Source organism: Pongo pygmaeus, chromosome 3 (genome assembly GCF_028885625.2).
Source record: "Pongo pygmaeus isolate AG05252 chromosome 3, NHGRI_mPonPyg2-v2.0_pri, whole genome shotgun sequence".
Lineage (NCBI taxonomy): Eukaryota > Metazoa > Chordata > Mammalia > Primates > Hominidae > Pongo > Pongo pygmaeus.
In genome coordinates this window covers 155,487,446-155,500,682 of record NC_072376.2, presented here as the reverse complement: position 1 = coordinate 155,500,682, position 13,237 = coordinate 155,487,446, and the positions used below count along the sequence as shown (strand labels likewise).

The following is a 13,237-nucleotide window of genomic DNA, read 5'->3' as shown; positions in this document are numbered from 1 at the left end:
TATCGATATATAAGTAAAAGCTGTGATAAATGCTGTGATGTAAAATAACAGAATTCTATGGGATAAAATATTGGGAGACAAAGAGTCTACTGTGGATTGGGTAGAAAGAGGCTATTTCTCTGGAAGATGACATTTAAACTATAACCTAAAGTATGAGAATAAAGAGTCCCAGGCAGATGGAACAGCATGGAACAAAGAAAATAAATAAAGAAAAAAAGAAAGAAAACAATTGAAAGAATAGTGTGGCTACAGCAAAGTCACAGAAGGGAAGACAGATATAAATGAAGCTGGGTTGAAAATAAGATGAAAAGCCCAGCCCCACAGGCCCTTAATATCCGTTGTAAGATGCCTCTGGACTTGCTCTTCTTGCATTTCTGTGTGATGTCATTTGGTCTTCTCTCCTGGTCCCCTGAATATAGATGCTTTCGAATCTGTCACCTGACCTCACCTTACCCCAGCATGTGTGTGTGTGTGTTTGCACTTTTATTTAACTTAATATTTCCTGAAGTCATTTCCAGGATTATAAGGATTATATTGGGAAATCTTTCAAAAGTTTACCTCTTGGGAATATGCATTTTAAGAAGTTTCTTTTGTACCTGAGACTGGCCTGCTTTTAGGGAGCTTGACCTATCTTATGGCTATGAGCACTAAACTACGTTAGATAATTTTCTAGAATCTAGATAATGCAAGCCAGAAAAAGTCTGTTTGCTTCATTGGTTTATTTTTTTCCAGCTGAAGATTTTTCTTGACCTTAATTATATGGTTAATTGCCTCAAATCCTGATTATACTTCGCATGTGAAAACAGCCTCAGGTATCCAGAACAACTGGAGTAAAAGCTTCCTAAATAATTTTCAACATTAGCATTAGTAATATTGGTTTTCTTAAACGGAAAAAAACTACACAAATTGCTGTTTTCATCTCAGTTAATCTGAATCATATTTCTTTGCTTTGAAAATGCTTATTCTCTTTGATTTATAAAGTTTTATAATGCAGGCTTCTGAAAAAGTCTTAAAGTAAGGCAAATGACTTGGGGTAATGCCTACTTTAGTACTTTGAAGAATGATTTGATCTCTAAGAAATAGCTATGTTCCATGAATCTCACTCTGTCACTCAGGGTCTCACTGTGTCACGCAGGCTGGGTTGCAGTGGCGCAGTCATAGGTCACTGCAGCTTCGACCACCCAGGATCAGGTGATCTTCCCACCTCAACCTCTCTCAGTAGCAGGGACTACAGGCATGTACCACCATGCCTGTCTAATTTTTTATAGAGATGGAGTTTCAGCATGTTTCCTAGGCTCGTCTTGAACCCCTGAGCTCAAATGATCTGCCCATCTTGGCCTGCCAAAGTGCTGGGATTATAGGTGTGAGCTACCATGTCGGGCCAATGATTTGATTTGATATAAAATGTGGAGATTTTGTCTTTGCAGCACTAAAAGTCTGAAAAACCCAGAGTTGACTTATGCTTATTCTGGAAGAGAAGTTTTCAGCATATGTGTTGGAAAGGGCATCAACTTTTTTAGACCAATTCAGCATCTTCCAATTAAGTTGACTGTTATTAAAAACTGAGACAAACATCACAGAATTTCCTAGGATTTCATAACTTACAGGCAAAACGGCTTGTTTCATTCCAGAAAGACAAGAGACAGCTGCTTTTTAATTACTACTCTTGCCGTTTGCTTTCTACTAGAGATGTGTCTCAAACATGGAATCTAATTAGAAATCTTAATAGAAAATGGATTCTTAAAAAAAGAAAAGAAAGAACATAGACCAACATTGAAACATAAATGTAGGAAGAAAAGCATCATATTCCAGCCGGATTGAATAATCACCCGTCTGAAAATTAGTTGGCGTCTGGGGAGCATGTTATCTGACACCAAACTGAACTTTACTGTTTCCTCTTTCAGGAGGAATTTTCCAAACCAAATAAGGAGTCTTGTAATCTGTAAATTATTGTTTTCAGCAATTATGTTTTTCTCGGGATAAAAGCAATGGTTGTGAATTTTGAAGCCTGGGTTAAATCCCAGCTGCTTTACTTGTTTCTAGTGTGACCCTGGACAAATTTTGTAACTATTCTTAATCTCAGTTAACTCTTCTCTAAAATGGGATTTGCAAATCCTGTTTTTTCAATATTGTTACTGTCTTGTTGCTCTGTTGACTGACACATTGACTGGTATGTAGTAGCATATCTAGATATAGTAAGTTCTAGAAAGGAAGGGAAGGAAGTTAAAAAAAGCAAGGAGGCTAACTTTGAGAACATATATCTAAGACAATATTGCAAATACAAAACATTGAGAAAGTGCTTATTCTGTACACTGGAGGCAAAGACTTAAAGGCACATTCATTTATCCTTTTATTAAAAGTATTTTTTCTTGTAGATGTTCTAGATTCTGCTATCCAGATTTGAACTCCAATTAGAGACATAGTAACGTATAATTTCTGAATTACTCACAGCACATTGCATGCTGCTAAGCTTGATAGATGCTCAATTAATATTTGATTGATTGAGTGAAGCTATGAACTAACAGTGCTAGGATGCAAATAGCCCACATTGTCCTTTTCTCTGGTTTACAAACATCGTATCTAACATCTAGAGTTAGAGAAATTACACTTCTCTGTGATTTTTTTCATTCATTGATAGTAGAGATTCTAGCCAGACTGAATAATCACCCATCTGAAAATGTGCTGCTTCCGCGTGCACTGCTACCATCAGATTGGCCAGTTTGCTATTATTTGTGTATATTCCACATTACTACATTTTTGTCTTTACTCACATTTTTAAATCCTCCATTGTCAATATTCTCTTCCCTATTTTCTTTCCCATTCTTCTTCCTTTCTTCTTCATTTCACTCTTCCTCCTCTTCCTTCCTTTTATCTACCCTCATGTTTTTGATGCAAAAATTTATTAAATTCTTATAAAAATAATTGCCTCCATGAAACTGTCCTAGATATTTCCTGAGATAATGATCTTATCACCTTTTTTTTTTTTCATTTGTTTGTTTTCAGGCACTGCCCTTTGATCCATATCTGTGAAAACTGAGCCTGAAACACAGCCTGAAACACAAGCCACATAATATGTTAATGCCTCTTTCCCTCTATCCTCTACTCTACCCTGTTAACCTTTACTAACAAACAAAAACAAAAACACCAAGGGAATGTCCCACTGGCAAAGCTTGCAGCTTCCTTCCACACTGCTTTCTAGGTTACTGGTGGGATGAATTTAGGCCATGATCACCAGGCTGCAGCCATATCAGTTGTCTGAGTCAGGGTGGCTTTTTGAATGAGTCCTTAATTTTTGTTCCTGCTTTCCTGAAAGTCAGGAGCCAGGCTCTGCAGCACAGTGAGCTATCTGTCTTAATTCCCAGGACACCTGCCCGCATCACTTTCCTTGTGGCCTTAACTTACTTTGAGTATTTCTCCCTGATTTATGACTTGGATATACACAGAATGCTGAGAACTGCTCTTCCACAGAAGCCTGTTCTACTGTTTCTCTATCAGCCACACCAAACCCAAGGGAGCCTCATTTTTATTGATGTGTATTCAGATCAAATTGAAGTGTATCAATTAAGTCGTGGCGATGGGGACTCTTGGCTCCTTTATAGACGAGTGAATATTTCTGTCCCAGTTTTATCCTTCTTACTGCCTTGTCAAATTGATTTCCGTTTGTTCCTTTTTTTTATTCCTGCAATTCTTTTAATTGATTTCACATTTGTTATTATCAAAGCTTTCGAATTGTTCCTCTCTTAGGCCATTTCCCGCTCTCCTGGCCATGTTAATAATAAATATAATTAAAATAAATAATACCATAATATTTAATGACCACTTCTAAAATATTGTTTGTTTTTATTCACTGTTTAAAATTTGCATACAGTAAATTTTTCACCTTTTAGCATACAGTTCTTTGAGTTTTGACAAATGCACACATTTGTGCAGCCACCACTACAATCAAGACACAGAACACTTAACATTATCCCATAAAACTTCCCTCTTCCTGTCCATCTATGGTCCAACTCTTTTGCTTGCTTACTGGACTTTTTCTATACCTATAATTCTGCCTATTTTATTTATGCCATTAAAATAGAATTATACAGTACACAGCGTTTTGAGCTGGCCACCTTTTACTTACCATATTGTGCTTGATGTTCACCCATTTGTCTCTTTATTCCTTTTTAATTTTATTTTACAGGTTTATCACTGTAAAATTGTCCTTTTACTATTTGAAGATCTTTAGGGTTGTTTTGGATTTTTAGTTATTTTTAAAAGCCACTAAAAGCATCTGTGTCCAGGTTTTTGAGTAATCAAAGATTTCATTTCTCTTGACTAAACACCTAGAAGTTAGATTGCTAAGTCATACTGTAGGTGTGTATTTAATTTTATAAGAAACTACCAGACTGGGGCAGGTATGGTATCTCACGCCTGGAATCCCAGCACTTTTGGAGGCCAAGGTGGGAAGATTGCTTGAGCTCAGGAATTTGAGACCAGCCTGGGCAACATAGTGAAACACTGTCTTTAAAAAACAAAAACAAACAAACAAAAAAAACTACCAGATATTTTCCCAAAGTAACTATACTATTTTGCATTCCCACTTGCAGTGTATGAGAGATCTGTACATTGGAAGGTTGGTTCACACCTTTACCAGAGATTGGTATTGTCAGTCTTCTAGAATGATTGATAGTTATTCTAATATGTATGTAGTGATAGTTCTCTGTGGTTTTAATTTATATATTCTTAATGACTAATAACACAACATTTTTTCCATGTGCTTATTTAGCATCAATATATCCTATATGTTTTCTTTGGTGTAGTGTCTATTTAAATTATTTGTCCATTGTTTTTTAGTGAATATTTTTGTTTTCTTACAGAGTTTCAAAAGGTCATTAAATATTCCATATTGAAATTCCTGATCACATATAAGTTTTGCAGATATTTTTTCCAATATGTAGCCTGTCTTTTCATTTTCTCAACAGTGTCTTTCACAGAGTGGAAGTTTTCAACTTCAATAAAGTCAATTTTACAAATGGTTTTCTTTTATGGACTTTACTACATTTTGTGTCATATTAACAAATCTTTACCAAGGTCTACAGAATTTTCTCCTATATTTTCCTGTATAAGCTTTTGGTTTTAGGTTTTGTAATTGGATTATTAATAGTGAGTTGATTGTATAAGGTCTGAAATGTGTTTTTTTTTTGTTCTTTTGCACATGGGTATTCAATTGTTACACTATTTATTTAAATAATTATTTTTTCCATCCATTGTATTGCCTTTGAATCTGTAAAAAAAATAATTGATTATGTATGCATGTATTGTCTCTTATTATTCGGTAACTATTCTTCTTCCAAGGTCTTGTTATTTTTTAAATTAAGTAGTTTGAGTTCTCTGATTTTGTTCTGCTTTCTCAAAACTGTTTTTGCTATTCTTTCTTTGCCTTTCCATATACGGTTTAGAATTAGCTTTTTCTTGATATCTACTAAAATTCTTGCTTGGATTTTGATTTATTTATATTCAATCATCTATAGATCAGTTTGGACAAAATTGACCTTTTACCAATAATGAGTCTTCTAATCCATGAGCGCAGTCTCTCTATTTAAATAGATCTTATTTTATTTCTTTCATCAGTGTTTATAGATTATAGCACATAGATTCTATATAAAGAACAAAGCGGAATGAAATTTTATGTTCTTTATATTTTATATTCTATATAAAGAACATAAAGAGCAAAACTGGAGGAATCACATTACCTGACTTCAAATTATATTACAGAGCTATAGTAACAAAAACAGCATGGTACCGGCATAAAAACAGACACATAGACCAATGAAACAGAATAGAGAGCCCAAGAACAAAGCCACACACCTACAGTGAACTCAGTTTTGACAAAATTGTCAAGAACATACACTGTGGAAAAGACAGTATTTTCAATAAATGAGGCTGGAAAAACTGGATATTCATAAGCAGAAAAATGAAGCTAGATCCCTATCTCTCACCATATACAAATCAAAATGAATTAAAGATTTACATCTAAGACCTTAAACTATAAAATTACTACAAGAAAACATTGGGAAAACTCTCCAGGACATTGTTCTTGGCAATATTTCTTGAGGAGTACCCCACAAGCATAGACAACCAAAGCAAAAATGGACAAATTGGATCACATCAAGTTAAAAAGTTTCTGTGCAGCAATGGAAACAGTCTACAATATGAAGAGACAATTCACAGAATGGGATAAAATATTTGCATACTGCCCATCAGACAAGGGGTTAATAATCAGAATATATAAGGATCTGAAACAACTCTATAGAAAAAAAATCTAATAATCCTATCAAAAATGGGCAAAATATTTGAATAGACATTTCTCAAAAGAAGACACACAAATAGCAAACAAGTATATGAAAAGGTACTCAACATCACTTATCATAAGAGAAATGCAAATCAAAACTGCAATGATGTATCATTTCACCCTAGTTACACGCTTTTTATCCAAAAGACAGGAAATAACAAATGCTGGCAAGAATGTGGAGAAAGGGAACCCCCATACACTGCTGGAGGAAATGTAAATTAGTACAATCACTATGAAAAACAGTTTGGTGTTTCCTCAAAAGACTAAAAATAGAGCTACCATATGATCCAGCAATCTCACTGCTGGATATATACTCACAAGAAAGAAAAACAGTATATAGAAGAGGTATCTGCATTCCCATGTTTGTTATAGCACTGTTCACAATAGTTGGAAGCAGCCTAAGTGTCCATAAACAGATGAATGGATAAAGAAAATGTGGTACATATACACAATGGAGTACTCTTCAGCAATAAAAAAAGAATGAGATCCACTCATTCACAACAACATGGATGGACCTGGAGATCATTATGTTAAGTGAAATCAGGCAACCTCAGAAAGACAAATATCATATGTTCTCACTTATTTGTGTGATCTAAAAATCAAAACAATTGAACTCATGGACTTAGAGGGTAGAAGGATGGTTACCAGTAAGCTAGGAAGAGTATCTTTAGGGGCAGGTGGGGATGGTTAATGTGTACGAAAATAATTAGAAAAAATGAATTAAGACCTAATATTTGATAGCATAATAGAGTGACTATGGTCAATAGTAACTTAATCGTATATATTAAAATAACTAAAATAGTGTAATTGAATTATTTGTAACACAAAGGATAATTGCTTGAGGGAATGGATGCCACATTTGCCATGATGTGATTATTTCACATCATGAAATAATGAGGTTTTGATACGTCATAAATACATACACCTACAATGTACTCACAAAAATTTAAAATATAAAAATTGTTTAAATTGTTTAAACTGTATACCCACAGAATTGTATGTGCAACCATCACGCAACCAATATGGGAACATTTTTATTTTTTCAAAAAGAAACCTTACACCCCTAAAGCCATCACCTCAATTTTGCTCCAACTTCCTCAGCTCTAGGCAGCCATTAATTTACCTTTTGTCTCTATAGATTTGTCTCCTCTGAACATTTTCCATGAATAGAATTATACAATATGTGGTTCTTTCACATAGTATAATGTTTTCAAGTTTCATCCATGTTTGCAGGATGTATCAGTACTTCATTCTTCCCTTCCTACCTTTGTTTTGGTATAATTGAAAATAAAAATGGTATATAATAAACTCACTTATTTCTAACTTTCTTTTCTAGAAAATTTTGGAATTTCTATGTAAACAGTTATGTTGTCGTCTGCAAACAGCAATGGCTTTATTTTTTGCTTTTCAATATGTATGTCTTTTTTTTCTTTTCCTAGCTTTATTGCATAGGTACCGTACCTCCAATGTACAGAGGAGAGATTAAAGTGAACATCCTTGTCTTATTCTTATTTTTATGGGCAAAGAATCAAGGATTTTATCATTCACTATTCCCATTATCAGATTAAGGATCTGGCTGTCAGTTTTCTTTGTAGCTTTTAACTACGAATTCAATTTCTGTGAAAGGCATAGAATTATTCCGGTTATCTGTTTCTTCTTGAGTGAAATTTGGTTGTGTCATTTAAGTAATTGGTCAATTTTATCTATTTTTTGTTTACTTTCATAATATCAGAATATTTCCTTATCATATTAATGTTTATGGTCTATAGTGATATCCTCTCTTCCATTCCTGATACTGGTAATTTATATATTTTCTGCTTTCTTTGTCAGTCCAGACAAAGAGGTTTTGTAGAGGTAATTGTAGAGGTTTATCAATTATATTAACCTTTTCAAACAATTAATTGTTGATTTCATAGATTTTCTCTATTTTAAATTTTCAAAGCATAGCTCATTTATTTGAAACTTCTTTTCTAATGTAAGCACTCTATATTTTCCTATGAGCAGCATGTTAGCTGCATCCAACAAATCTGATAAAGGAGTGTGTTTCCTGGTTCCCAAATGTTTGTGTCTTCCAGATATTTTTTGTTATTGAATTCTAGTTTAATACCATTGTGGTTTAAAAACATTATATGATTTCAATTTTTTTAATTTTTCATTATTTTATGGTTCATGTCAAAGAATGGGCACTATTCTTTGATCAAAACCATGAGAAAACAAAGGAGGAAAATGAAAACTTCATTGTACTAAGGTTAACTTCTCCAAATTTTAACTCCTTTCAACAATTTTCCTGTTTAACTTATTTTTTTAGAGTCCTTAGGTAGCTTGCTTACTGTATTTACTCCTAATCAGTGTGAAGTATAACCTTTAGCTGCCCTGATGCGTCTTGGCTAGAAATAAAACAATTAACAACTTTGCATGTATGAATTCAATTCTCTCCAAAATTAGATATTACCGTTTTCCCAATTTATTATAAGGGGGACTAAGGAAGAGTATGGCTAAGTAAATTGCCCAAGGTCCCAGAGTAAATGGAAAGGCCTAGGCCGTTTGCATCCATAATTGATCCCAACCACTTTGCTGTACCTCTCTCATGTTTAATTACTATAATGATAAATGCCATATGACATGACAGGGATCCAGATGAGCACTGCAGACTAACATAGTGTTAATGAATACAGGAAAGACTCCAAAACAATAAAAAACAGCCATTCAAAAACAAACATGTTAACTTGCCTAGAGAAGGAAACAAAAGCTTGTCAAGAAATTATCAGAGTAGTTCATGAAGTGGGAAAGAATCAGTGGGTTTTAAGTAGTAAACACGTTCAGGGGTTGGGAGGGTATATAGGGAGGTGTGCAGAAATGAGTTTTAGGTTGGTTATGCTAACTAATTACAGATTGAAAGCCAGTACTCTGGCAAGGGCAGAATGTGAAAGGAAACTTTTCTACTTACAACAACAAACTCGATATAGTAGGTGCTCAATAAATTCATATGACATGACTTAATCATGATATTTACTCACTTCTGACACGTAGGGTCAAAACAATCCTAAAAGCTAGTGATCTTTTACTTGAGATTAAGAAGATGGGAAAGGAAGAAGGAAAGTCTACATATGTTGTTTTTTTCAGTGTTCAGTGACATAAATCATATCATACTTTTACACAAAATTTGAGCTCCTATCCTTCTACTAGCTCAGTGGCAAGCCTTCATATACCCCAGTTCATCACAGAGAATTAACCTATGTTTCACAAGGCATTTGTTAAATTAGTCCATGATTTCCTCTAGTCCCATGAGTTGCTCAGAGAAATGCTGAATGAATTTGCAGGTGGAACAATGGCCTGGAACTTCATTGTTTACTCTATTTCTTCTTGTAGATATTCCACCCAGTTCGAGTTTAGCAGCTAAATTTTTATTTTTCATTTTTTTGCTGTTATTCTCACGTACAGCAGTATTATTGAATAAATATTTTAAGGTAGACTGCATGATTGTGTACATATTGAAGAGTAAGGAAACTGCTTGTGGTAAAAAGAATTAAGATGCATTATGTGTATGCAGTAGACAATAGGGAAAGAGAAAACTTAGTTATGTCATATTATATTCTTTGCAGATAACCTCAGGCACTCTATGAACTTCTCTGGAGAGCTAAAGTGAAATTACAATAATCACGTATACATATTTCTCCTTGCCCCTGCCATAATAAAAAGCAGAAGAAAAAATTTTAATTAAATTCATTATCTTTCTTACTTTGAAATGTTAAATTTCAAAATAAAATGAGTAATCCATCATCAGAAACTATAGATAATTTAGTCAATACTAATTTGAACCTGAAGTATCATCATAAGGAATTCAGTCAGCTCTAGGAATTAATAATTTGTGATGATGTCTATTAGAAATGTCCTGAGGATACAATCAAAGCTTCAGTTTTAGTTTTGCTTTAGCACATGTATTTAACTGATCTAGGGTACATGTGTAAGGCTGTGTGCATAAGGATTTTGAAACGTCTGACAGTGCTGAGGCCACACTTCTTTAGAGTCCTCTACTTTGGTGCATGCAAAAAAAGAATCTCCAGCCAAATTATAATTTTCTTTATGTATTTCTGCTTCCTGAGATAGGATGCTAGAAGTCACTGTATTTGGAATTTTCAGTTTGTTTGAAGAAAAGTATCAGAAAAAAACTTGTCACCTTAGGTGTGGACAATATATTATTTTCCTTTACTTAGATTTCCAGAAGATGTCAGAGAAAGGCACTGAAAAGTCCTTATCCATCCAGAAAACTGTTATATAACCCTCATGTTCCATTTTTTTAAACCTTTGTTGTGTGATAGCAATTTTATCTTTTCAAGTATATTTGGGGCTCAAGGCTTCACAATATTTTGTTAAGTAGGCAAAATCCAACGTGTCAGGTGAAGTATTTATAGAAGAAAAAGTTTCCATGAAGTTTGTCTTTTCGAGAACATCCAGTGAAAGTTTCTATCCTTTAGATGACATGTGAGAAGCAACCAAAAGTGTCACACACTGAAGAGCAGAGTAAAAAGCTCACATCAAAACAAAAGGCCTCTTTAATCCCTGTGTGGCCACTGGTCAGCTGGATACATGAAAAACTCTTCAGATTTGTCTCTGAGCCTTGGTGTTCCCATCCCTTAAAGGAGATGACTACCAGTTTCTTTATACCTCTTCAATTCTACGTTCTGTTGAAACATTTTACCCCTATATTTTAAAGATTTAGCTAAGCCCTTTCGAAGAGCAGATGGAGATTCCATCAAGCATGTGTTCCCATCTTCACTTTGTAATTCTTCAGGATGCTTTCCCTTTTGCTGAATGACACAGAACAAAATCTAACGAGTCAGATGGCTGACTCACTGTATTCCCAAAGTGGGTCCATGTGCTTTTCTTCAGGACATCGGGTCACTGTTGGAAACACTTCCAATTCTGGTTTAGATCTGATACCATTTGAGTTATCACAATTAAGGGTGCCTCGTCGATGAGTTCATGTCCTTTGCAGGGACATGGACAAAGCTGGAAACCATCATTCTGAGCAAACTATCACAAGGACAGAAAACCAAACACCACATGTTCTCACTCATCGGTGGGAACTGAACAATGAGATCACTTGGACACAGGGTGGGGAACATCACACACAGAGTCCTGTCGGCGGGTGGGGGGCTAGGGGAGTCATAGCATTAGGAGAAATACCTAATGTAAACGATGAGTTGATGGGTGCAGCAAACCAACATGGCACATATATACCTTTGTATCAGACCTGCACATTGTATACATGTACCCTAGAACTTAAAGTATAATAAAAAAAAGGGTGCCTTGTCACAGAGATAGACAGAGCACCCCCTTCACTTCATATACATTACTCTTATCCTAATTTGAAACAAGTGAATAACAGAACTGATCTCTGATTTACAATGAACCAAAAGCTCAGTGCTTCTGTTTGTTCAGCTGAGGTCTCTGCCTTGCTGCTTTGTGTGCTGTCCTTTTAACTGTCAATATTTTGCCAGTTCCAATGATCATGGATTACTCATTGTGATTTGGAATCGTTTCTTGACTGGGATTGTGATCTCCAAAAGGCCATCCTATAATTTAAAGAAGCAATAAAAGAAACTATTATGTCTTTGTTAAGTAACCAGACTTCTGGGTCTGGAGAACTGGATGTATCCAATCATTAGAAACTATTTTCAGACTGGGTGTGGTGGCTCATGCCTGCAACCTTAGCACTTTGGGAGGCTGAGGCAGGCGGATCACTTGAAGTTAGGAGTTTGAGACCAGCCTGGCCAACATGTTGAAACCCCATCTTTACCAAAAATACAAAAAAAAAATTAGCCAGTCATGGTGGTGTGTGCCTGTAATCCAGCTACTCAGGAGGCTGAGGCAGGAGAATAGCTTGAATCCAGGAGGCAGAGATTGCAGTGAGCCGTGATCGTGCCACTGCACTCCAGCCTGGGCGACAGAGTGAGACTCCATCTCAAAAAAAAAAAAACAACAACAGCAACAAAAAAAGCAAACTATGTTCAAACACCAGTGATTTTGAATCTTTGTTCTTGATGTTTTTGTTCTGGCTTGTCCACAGAAAGTATATTTGCATCAAGAACCAGTAAAAGAACCAGAGATGAGTATGTCACAAACACACAGGATACTATAAATAAGATCATAAATACACCTATCATGTTTTGATTTTCACTTTTCTGTCTATGGGTTGTAGTACTTGGATATTAAATGCTGCATTGATAGGTTATCCTTTTTTTTGGGGGGGAGGAGTTATTTTTAAGAATAATATAAATAAAAACAGCAAATATAAATGTCTTCTAGTCCTCCTTCTTTTTTTCTATTCCTCTGCCCTAATTTCTTTCTCAAGAAATAATAGAAGTTTGAAAATTTTTGTGTGTGAAAAGCAGGTGACATATAGAAAGAGAAAGGGCTCTAGAATTGGAGACTCCAGTTCACATCTGTGTTTCTCCAATTAGTGAGTGGATCCTGGAAGAAATTACTTTGTAATCTTTAGTTTTTTATCTGGAAAGCTGAAGTTACTGAATAAATTTATTACAAAGATTAATTTAATGCAAATAGAATGATAACATAGAGCATGGCACATAAACGTCCTCAGAAAATTGTGGCTACTGTTGACTAAAATGAATTTCACAAACAGCAGTAAAAATAGAACTCTGTGGAGATTATGGATGGATATTAGTAGCACCTCTCCTGATTCGGTATTTCCAAGGAGGAAAGGGAAGTGTGATGTTCTAGTCAATGGTATTTTATAGAATTGATTCTATCTCTGGTCTCTCTCTCCCTCTGCATGTTTCTATGTGTCACACTAGTTTGAACTGCAGCGTGTCCTAAAACCCACATTGCTTTTAGTGAATTGTTAAATTCTAGATGATCCCGCTTTGATGACATTAAGAC

The 13,237-nt window shown here is 35.0% G+C and overlaps 1 protein-coding gene across 7 annotated transcripts in view; it reads left to right on the top strand.

The window, feature by feature from the left end:
- The window catches only part of INPP4B (inositol polyphosphate-4-phosphatase type II B), an 831,569-nt gene that overhangs the window by 398,713 nt on the left and 419,619 nt on the right, over window positions 1-13,237 (top strand). The window lies entirely within an intron of this gene.